The sequence below is a fragment of the Mobula birostris genome, chromosome 6, assembly GCF_030028105.1.
Source record: "Mobula birostris isolate sMobBir1 chromosome 6, sMobBir1.hap1, whole genome shotgun sequence".
In the NCBI taxonomy this organism is placed as follows: domain Eukaryota; kingdom Metazoa; phylum Chordata; class Chondrichthyes; order Myliobatiformes; family Myliobatidae; genus Mobula; species Mobula birostris.
In genome coordinates this window covers 45,736,694-45,746,980 of record NC_092375.1, presented here as the reverse complement: position 1 = coordinate 45,746,980, position 10,287 = coordinate 45,736,694, and positions in this window count along the sequence as shown.

Genomic DNA, 10,287 nt, shown 5'->3' with positions numbered 1-10,287 from the left:
AAGAGCTAGGATATAATTTTCTGCCTTTATCAGGCAATGGTCAGACCACACATGGAGTATTGTTAGGAGTTTTGGGCTCCTTATCTATGAAAGGCTGTGCTAGCATTGGAGGCAGTCCAGAGGAGGTTCAGGAGAATGATTCTGGGAATGAAAGTGTTAACATATGAGGAGCATTTGGTAGCTCTGGGCCTGAGCATGCTTGAGTTTAGAAAAATGAGGGCAAGCTCGTTGAAGCCTATCAAATATTGAAAGAACCGGACAGTGTAAATGTGAAGGGGATGTTTCTTATAGCAGGTGAGTCTAGGATCAGCGACTACAGCCTCATTGCCTGAATTCATGAAAAATAAGGTTTATTTAGGTTTATCAACATCACAATAAATAGAAAACTAATAATTATTTTGCTTCAGCCAGGTTTGTACCTCAGTACCTGGAAGTATCAGGGAGATACTCGTCTTTATTTATTGTTATTAAACTCGTACATGAGTATTGACCAATGGAGTATTCAGAATTGCACTCATTTCCATTGACTGAAGAGGAACTCAACATGCAGAGATGAAACACATACCATACATGTCACCATGCAAGACGAACCTTAGGGTTGTATATGGTGACATACAGTGCCTATAAAAAGTATTCACCACCCCCTCCCCAGAAGTTGATTTAATTTGGCATTTTTGACACTGATTAACAGAAAAGACTGTCAAAGTGAAAACAAATTTCTATAAATTATCCAAGTTTATTACAATTATTAAACACAAAATTGATTGCATAATTACTCACCCCCTTCAAGTCAGTATTTAGTAGATGCACCTTTAGCAGCAATTACAGCCTTAAGTGGGTGGATAGGTTTCTATCAGCTTCACACACCTAGAGAATGAATTTTTTGCCTATTTTTCTTTACAAAACTGCTCAAGCTCTGTCAGGTTGCATGGGGATTGTGAGTGAACAGCCCTTTCCAAATCCAGCCACAAATTCTCAATTGGATTGAGGTCTGGACTCTCACCTGGCCATTCTTGCTTGTCCAGGACATTAACTGTGGTGTTTTTAAACCATTCCTGGGTAACTTTGGCTTTATGCTTGGGGTTGTCAACTTGCTGGGAAACAAATTTCCCAATTCACTGTTCTCATACAGACTGCATTAGGTTTTACCCCCCATGTTTTCACTGTATTTTGCCCTCTACCTTCACAAGCCTTCCAAGGTATGCTGCACATATCCCACAGCATGATGCAGCTACTACCATTCTTCATGGTAGGGATGGTGTGCTTTTGATGATATGCAGTGCTTGGCTTACAACAAACATAGCATTTAGTCTGATGGCCAAAAAGCACAATTTTGGTTTAATCAGACCACAGAACCTTCTTCCTGCTGAATTCAGAGTCTCCCACATGCTTGCTGGCAAACTCTAACCAAAATTTCATGTGAGTTTTTAAATCAACAGTGGCTTTCTCTTTACCACTCTCCCATAAAGCTGCAACTGGTGAAACACCCAGGCAACAGCTGTTCTTTGCATAGTTTCTCCCATCTCAGCCACTGAAGCTTATAACTCCTCCAGAGTTGTCATAGGTCACCTTGGTGGCCTCCCTCACTCATACCCTTCTTGCACAGTCACTCAGCTTTTGAGGACAGCCTGCTTCAGACAGATTCACAACTGTGCCATATTCTTTCATTTCTTGATGATTGGCTTAACTGTACTCCAAAGAATATTCAATGACTTGGAAATTTTCTTGTATCTATCTCCTGACTTGTGCTTTTCAATAACTTTTTCAGAGTTGCTTGGAGTGTTCTTTTATCTTCATGGTGTAGTTTTTGCCAGGATACTGACTCACCAGCAGTTGGACTTGTCTGTCTGTATCTTGTTTTACGGCGGTTGGCATCCAGCTTAATGGTGCATTACCGCCACCCTCTGCTCCAGAATGTGCACTAGACATACATTCTAAATCCCTTCACCCAATCTCTCACACACACACACATACACACACACTTCACCCTCCCATCTTTGACCATCCTAGTATCCTATTCCTGTTTATTCGTCATATTCTATAAAAAAACCCTTTACTCCTTAAAAATGCTAAAAATACCCGGACTTGTGCTCTCTCACCCATGCCCAGCAACCCTTTTAATGTGAATTCCTGCATCCCCAACTCCCTTAATTTATTTCTCATCATCTCTCTCTGTATCCCATACTTCCTGCAACTCAGAACTACATGTTCTACTGACTCCTCTTCCTGACATTCCTCACACAATCCTGTCTGGTGTTTCCCTATCATTTTCAATGTTTTGTTTAATGCACAATGCCCCAGCCTTAACCTAGTCCACACAATTTCCTCTCTTCTGTTTCCATTACCTACCCTAGTAACTGCAACACTCTTTTGTATTTGATATAAATGCCTCCCTTTCCCCTCCCTGTCCCATTTTTCTTGCCACATTCAGTTGACTTTTTCCCAGATTACACACTTAACCTCTGCTTTACTGATACTAATGTGCATTTCCACATTTTCTTTCTTTAACGCCCTCTTTGCCAACTCATCCACCTTCTCATTCCCCTTCACCCCTACATGTGCTGGAACCCATAGAAATTTTACCTGACCTCCCTGATTTGCAATTCTTGTAACTAACTGAAGGACTTCATAAAGTACATCTTGCCGACTGTTTGTGTGAAAAGACCTTAAACTTGCTAGAACTGAGGATGAATCTGAACATGTCAATGCTTTGACTTGTCTGGCTTTCTGCACCCATTGCAACGCAACCAACACTGCCAGCATCTCCACTGTAAACACTCCTAACTTATTAGATGTTCTTCTGCTGATTCCAATTTCTTTTGCTGGTATAACCACCCCAAACCCTGTCACTCCTGTTGCAGGTTCCTTCACACCATCCATATAAATGTGAGTATAATCGCTATACTTTTCCATCACATGACAGTTAAATGCATTTACCAAATCTGTTTTATATCTTTCTTTCCTTTTTACCTCTAACAAATGCCAGTCTATGTCAGGCCATACAAGCTTCCATGGAGCTACAACCGGATAAACTACTGAAGGACTTATCCTCAGATCAAACACTCCACATTCTTTCGCGATATCATTTCCTACCCGACTAAAGGTATCCCTCTGAAACCTCCCATTTTCCCAGCACTCCTGCAACGCTCCTTTAGTAGGGTGAGAATCATTGTGCCCCTGCAAGTTAGCCCAGTAGTTTGCCATCAGTTGCATCCTTCTTAGTTCCAAAGGCATTATTCCCATTTCTACCTGTAGGGCTGACACTGGTGACGTTTTAAAAGCCCCACTGCACACTCTCAAGTCCTGAGCCTGAATCACATCCAGTTTCCTTATAAGAGACCTAGCTGCTGATCCATATACTATATTTCTATAATCCAATACAGATCTTACTAAAGCCACATACATTCTCTTCAAAGCTGAACAACTTGCTCCCCATTCCCTACCAGTCAAACATCTCATCACATTTATTACTTTTTTACATTTCTCCTCAACTTTCCTGATATGGTCTGCCCATGTTAATCGTGAATCAAATACAACGACCAGAAATTTAAATGATGCAACCCTTTCTAATTCAACCCCATACATCCTTAACTTCTTCCCTACCTCAACCCTTTTCCTGGTAAAAAATACAGATTGAGTTTTGTCTACTGAAAATCTACATCCCCAATCATAACCCCACTCCACCACTTCATCAATTGCTTCTTGTAGTTTCCTGATTACATGGTCCATGTTCCTGCCTCTTTTCCACAAGGCCCCATCATCCGCAAACAGTGACCTACCTATATCCACTGGTACCTTTGTGAAGACATCATTGATCATAATCATGAAAAGTAATGGGCTAATCACACTACCTTGAGGTGTGCCATTTTCCACTATGTACTGTTTTGATAATTCTGATCCAATCCGAACTTGAATTTTTCTACCAAACAAAAAAATCTTTAATCCAATTAAAAACTCTCCCACCAACCCCCATTTTGTGCAGTTTAATTAATAATCCTTCCTTCCACATCATATCATAGGCTTTTTCAATGTCAAAGAACACTGCCACTACTGACTCTCTATTTGCCTGGGCCTTCCTTATTTCAGTCTTCTAACATAATCACTGAGTCCATGGAATTCCTTCCCTTTCTAAAACCACTCTGATAACTTGCCAGCATTCCCCTTTTCTCAAGCTCATATGATAACCTTTCTGTTATCATCCTTTCCATTATCTTACATATACTTGATGTTAATGCAATTGGTCTGTAGCTAGCAGGTTTTGACAGATCCTTGCCAGGCTTCCTTATTGGAATTACTACTGCTTCTTTCCATGCACTTGGTAATCTTCCCTCCTCCCACACTCTGTTATAAAAATGCAGCAACTTCAAGAGCGCTCCTTCTCCTAGATTTTTTAGCATCACAGAGCATATCAGATCTTTCCCTGGGGAGGTCTCTTTATTGCTCTCACCATTTCTGCTAATGTAAATGGATCATCAATTATATCATCTGTTCCTTCCCTCCTGCTTAACACACCTGGGTGTTGGCTCATTATTCTTTCCCTTCTTCAGACAAATTTTCTGAACTGTGTATCAGTACAAATGACTTGGCCATGACCTCAGCCTTATCCCTACTGGAGACTGCAGTTTCCTCCTCAGATATCATTACTGGATATTCCCATTCCCTTCTATCTCCTCCCATCCTCTTAATCATTCCCCATATCTCTCCCACAGGTGTTGTTCTTCCTACCTTGTCACAAAAACTCCTCCAAATTGCCCTTTTAGCTTGACGTATAGTTCTTCTCACCACTGCCTGTGCTTTCTTATATTGAACCAAATGCTGCATATTATGGGTTCTTTTAACTAGCCTGAATGCTCTATTTCTGTTTTTTTACAGCCTGACAACATTCCTCTGTCCACCATGGTACCAGTTTTCTATTCATCCTATTTTTACTCCTAGGTATAGATCCTTCTGCTGCCATGATAATTGCTGAAGTCACCTGACTGTTTAATTCATCTAAATTTCCAGAAATATCAATCTTTGTCAACTCTTCTTCACTCAACTTCTGGAACTTACCCCAATCAGCTTTTTCAAACACCCACTTTGGGGTTCCGCCACCTGGTCTTACTTCAACTCTTTCACCCACTGAACACAAAACTGGGTAGTGATCACTGCCTACTGTTGAAGCAGTCCAAACTCCCCAGTTACTAATGCCAGCCAAGGTATTAGACACTAACGTAATATCTAACACTGACTCAGTTCCTGTTGTTATATCTATCCTTGTGCCGCTACCATCATTCATACACACCAAATCCCTTTCTTCCATCAAATCTTCAATTACCTTTCCATTTGGATCTGTAATCTGATCCCCCCATATTGTGCTATGAGCATTGAAATCTGCACACCACACTACTTTGTCTGTTTTGTCCTTGTATCTTTAATAGGCTGTCCAAATCCAACCTTTTACATGGATTGTAGTAGTTAATTATAACCACTCCCTCCCCTCTCTCCCACACTTCCACCACTATGTATTCCTGATCATCTCCTTTTTCCAGTACCCTATATGGTATACCTTGCTTGATTAACATAGCACAACCCCCTCCTCCCCCTAGATTTCTATCTTAACTTATCATTGTATACCCATATACCACAAAGTCTAAAGTTGGTTTCAACCAAGTTTCCTGAATACACACTACATCCGGTTTTATAACCATTTCTTTAATAAAGTGCTTGAATTCCCGGCTATTGGCCAGTAAGCTCCTTACATTCCATTGTAAAAGAATCACCATAATTAGTATTAACCAACACATGACACTTCCTGGCTTGACTGATTACTGAGGTTCTCCCTCACTTCCTCCCATGTCAGTCCTACTAACCCTAAATGGTTTACTGCTGCTTTTACCACCAGCTGAATTTTGTCACTTTCTGACTTTACCTCAGCCGTACTATTAATCACTCCTGCAATAAATGTTAACAGAGCCTTTTTGTCTACATAAATCCTGTCATTTGTTCTTTGTTTCATCTCTCGTATCCCTATTGCTCCCTGTTCATTAGGAGCATTATTCTGTTCTCTTGACATTCTTACAGCTTCTGCATAAGTGATCTTTCTTTTCACTCTTATTTCTTGAATTTTAGTCTCCCGTCTCACAACCGCACACCCACTATATGCAACATTATGAGCTCCTCCACAATTGCAGCATTTTGGTTGAACTCCTGTTCCGCATTTTCCATATTCATGATCACCCCCACATCTAGCACATCTCCTCTGCCTTTTACAGTTTTTAGCCACGTGTTCAAACCTTTGACAATTATAGCACCTCAGTGGCTTTGGCACATACACCCTTACTGGGTAACTCATGAAACCCAGGAACACCTTCCTTGGCACTCTTTCTTCTTCAAATTCAATCAATACTGATTCACTTTCCTTTTTCACTCCCTCCTTTGTTGTTTTCAGTCTTTGAACATTCATCACTTTCCCTCCTTTGATATTCCTCTTTATCTACTCCACATTTATACTCATTGGTATCCCCATGATCACTCCTTTACAAACACTGTTTTGTGCTCCCACCCTCCCAGTGTATTCCACCTTGCATTTTCCTATCTCTTTTAGCTGGAGTGCTTTCTCAAGTTGTTCCTCATTCACACATCTTACCAATAAGTTGCCATCATTAAGGACTTTTGCAAATACTATTTCCCCTGTCTTATTTGTCAGAGTTGTTGTTAGCACAAATGGGTTAATTTTCTTCATATGCCCCTGAGCCTTCTCATTAAACCTAATTATGACAACACCTCCTCTCTGAACTTGTTCATCTTCCTCACTTTCAGAGCTTTCTCCACTATCATCTCTTATTCTTTTATTCCCTTTGTCTTGGTTTTTATTCATCCAACCCCTCACTACCTCCTCATTCCCTTTATTTTTCCCTTCACAATAATCCACCTCTCCCCAGCTGCCTACCTCTGGTCCCAAGTCTCTATCCCTCTCCTTCTCCACTTTCTTTCCCTCAACCCCACCTCTTATCTTGTCCGCCATTACCAGACCCACACAACCCCCTCCCAGCAATTTCCATTCCTTCCCCACTCTCTTTCTCGCAACAGGTTCCAAAACACACCCACACATCAAGCAAAACACAGCCAACTTCCAGTCAAGCCAACTCAGCCACCCTAGTGAGATCTCCACTCTCCTCTCCCAGCAGGTGGACCTTCCAGATACAGGTGTATTTTTACTACAATCAATTGAAACACCTTGACTGCACATAGGTGGTCTCCATTTAACTAATTATGTGACTTCTAAAACCAATTGACTGCACCAGTGATGATTTGGTATGTCATATTAAAGGGGTTGAAGACTTATGCTATCAATTATTTAGTGTTTTATATTTGTAATTAAGTTAGATCACGTTGTAGAGAACTGATTTCACTTTGACACGAAAGAGTTTTTTTCTGTTGCTTAGTTTAATCCACTGTGATTCAATGTTGTAAAACAATAAAACATGAAAACTTATAGGGGTTGGGGGGGGTTGAATACCTTTTATAGCCACTGTATATGTTCTTTGATACAAACAATTTCTGATAACTTTTGTACCAGACATATTTCTCTCACATTCATTTTTATAAACAAGATTGGGTACAACCACCAATCAGAGAACTCTGCATTTAAGCAGAATTGCATTGAAGCTTCTGAAACCAAAAGGTCTGTCTTCCCACACAAAGTACATTTCCCTTTAAGTACCAGTATTCACTTTACCCTTAGATGTTTTATTTAACAAGAGTTTAAATTTCACATTGAATAACTGCAGAGTGTGCCTTTGATGGGAATATCCAACCGTGAACTTAAGGTGAATACAATCTCTGTTAATCCACATCTCAGAGTATAGTATACACTCTGTATGGTGAAGAAACAGCCACCTTGAAAACTGGAGGACTTTTATTTCCTTTTTAATGTTTTGAATTTGGCTTTTTATATTCTGGTGCTGTATGCTGTCTTTGTCGTACTTAAATTTTATTCTTTTGATATTTATTGCACAAATTTTCATTCAAACAACTAAATGCACATTATTTAACATGCTTGCAGAGATTTTTTGTTATTTTTTAAATAGGCTTCTGCTTTGTAATGTTGTCCTTTCTCTGTCCTGCCCAAATAACAATAGAGAGTTTTACCCACGGTCACCTTTGTGGAGTTTCCCTTGGTTGCAGAGTGTTAGGAACACGGTATTGATCCCCATGACTGTCATATCCAGAGGGATGAAGGTGATGGATTTTTCAGTGTCAGGTTGCATTAACTGCTCTAATCATCAAGCCTGCAAACATTGAACAATCAGCCTCCTAACAAACTACTTTTGACATGCTCTTCACATCCCCACAAAATCACTGAACAAATGGTTCCCTAAGTTTCTTTCAAATGAACACTTGGTAATCAGACTCCCTCAATTACAGACATACACACACACACACACACACACACACACCATTCCTGTGCTTTAGACTTCATTCAGTTTCATATTCAGTGTACTTAAAAATATTACACTTACATTCCAACTGACCATAATGTTTTGTGAAAAACTAAATTGTTTGGAACTCTAAATAATCTTGGCTGCTTTCTCACTTTAGACATCCAACACCTGACTTTGACATTTGCTTGTCTTGTAGCAGTGCTCTCTCCCTGATTAGTTCTCTATGAGTTCATAGGATAATTTACAGAAAACTAATAGTATGAATCAGGGGAAAAGATACAGCATTATAATCATTACCCTAACAGTAACTCATACACATCTGCACCCTTATGCAAAAGTAGGCAGTATGATTGCAGAATAAAACTATCTCACTTTTGTTGGCATTACGAATAATGAAACCATGAGAAGGCCAGCTAGCATAGCTGACACGATTCTTACTCTGCAATGACTAGTTGTTCCTCTTTTGTCTTCTTGTCTATTCATGAAAATGGCATGAATGATTGTTCAGAGGACCTCAGCCAGTCGAGGTGGGGGAGGCGAGTGTATACCGAACCAGGATGTGTGTATTTAGGTGGCTCCATTTAGGAGACATTTACGTTCTCATTTGATATTTCCAATGACCAACTGAACAAACACAGGTTGCAAGGACATGTATGGAGAATTTATTAGTTTATTGTGAGGGGTTGACAGCGGAGGGGGGAATGTTTTCCATACACTCCAAGCTTTTTGCTGATGTTGAAAGGTGACCGGAAGTGATAAGTACAGGTCGACCTTCACTAATCTGGCACCATTGGGACCTGAGGAGTGCCGGATTAGTGAAAATGCCAAATTACAGAAGGATCATTTTAAGCATAATCAGTAATTCAATCCAGATTATCGAAGGAACTGGATTACAGGTAGTCGGATTAGTGAAGGTCGACTGTATTTTCATTCTATTCCTACTTCTCACCTGCTCCCCATCCCACAGAGAGCACATCATGTTATCTCCTCTCCCAATTTCTGTTTGTCGACCAACAAGAGTATGTTGATGAATGCTTAAGAGGTTTCAAAAGAGAAGGCAAGGACCAAAAGCTTCACACCATCAGGGCAGGAATCTCAGCCAAAGCCACAGTGGAATGACAATATTGAAGCCTTAGGAAATGTAAGTGAAAACATCTGGATTTAACCAAGAGAATTCATGTGGTGGCTGCCATATGTAATGTTTCAGAAATATGCCAGAAACTTCAGTGATTATCTTTGCTTTCACACGTAACTCAGAACAGTATATAGTGTGCAAAGAGACTTTTCACATGTTTTATAATCAGGATGTCCACAAATGGTTGGACTGTTGGGTTAACCTACATATTGCATGTATAATTAAGGAGTGGTTTTGTGCGGAGTAGTGTTGGGGGATTAGTAATTGGGCTTACGGGCAGTGGTGGTGTGGGGGACATCGATGGTGGGACTTTCATTCATTTTTGTTTCCTAATCAAAATAACTCAAATGTACCATTGAACTTGAGGAAATCCTACAGTAACTGCCCAAAGTTTCACTTCCCGTGCCCCTCTTCAGTTTCCTCTTTATCAGTTCTATACGTACCTTGGTTGGGCCGCACCTCTAGCCCTTAGCACTGTGTGATGTTGTGGGTGTTACCGCACTTGCTGTGATTTAACAAATCAGTGGTGGTACAGCAGAAGACCAGCTCTAGACATATCTGCACACTGGAAGAACACCTTCGTTATGGTTATGCCTTGTCCAGTCAACCCCCCTGTAGGTGTCCTGAGACATGTTTAAAATGTACCTCCCTTTTATGGTCCTGAGCTGGACATAAAGTCATAGCATTGTACAGCACAGAAACAAGCCCTTCAACCCACCATATCCA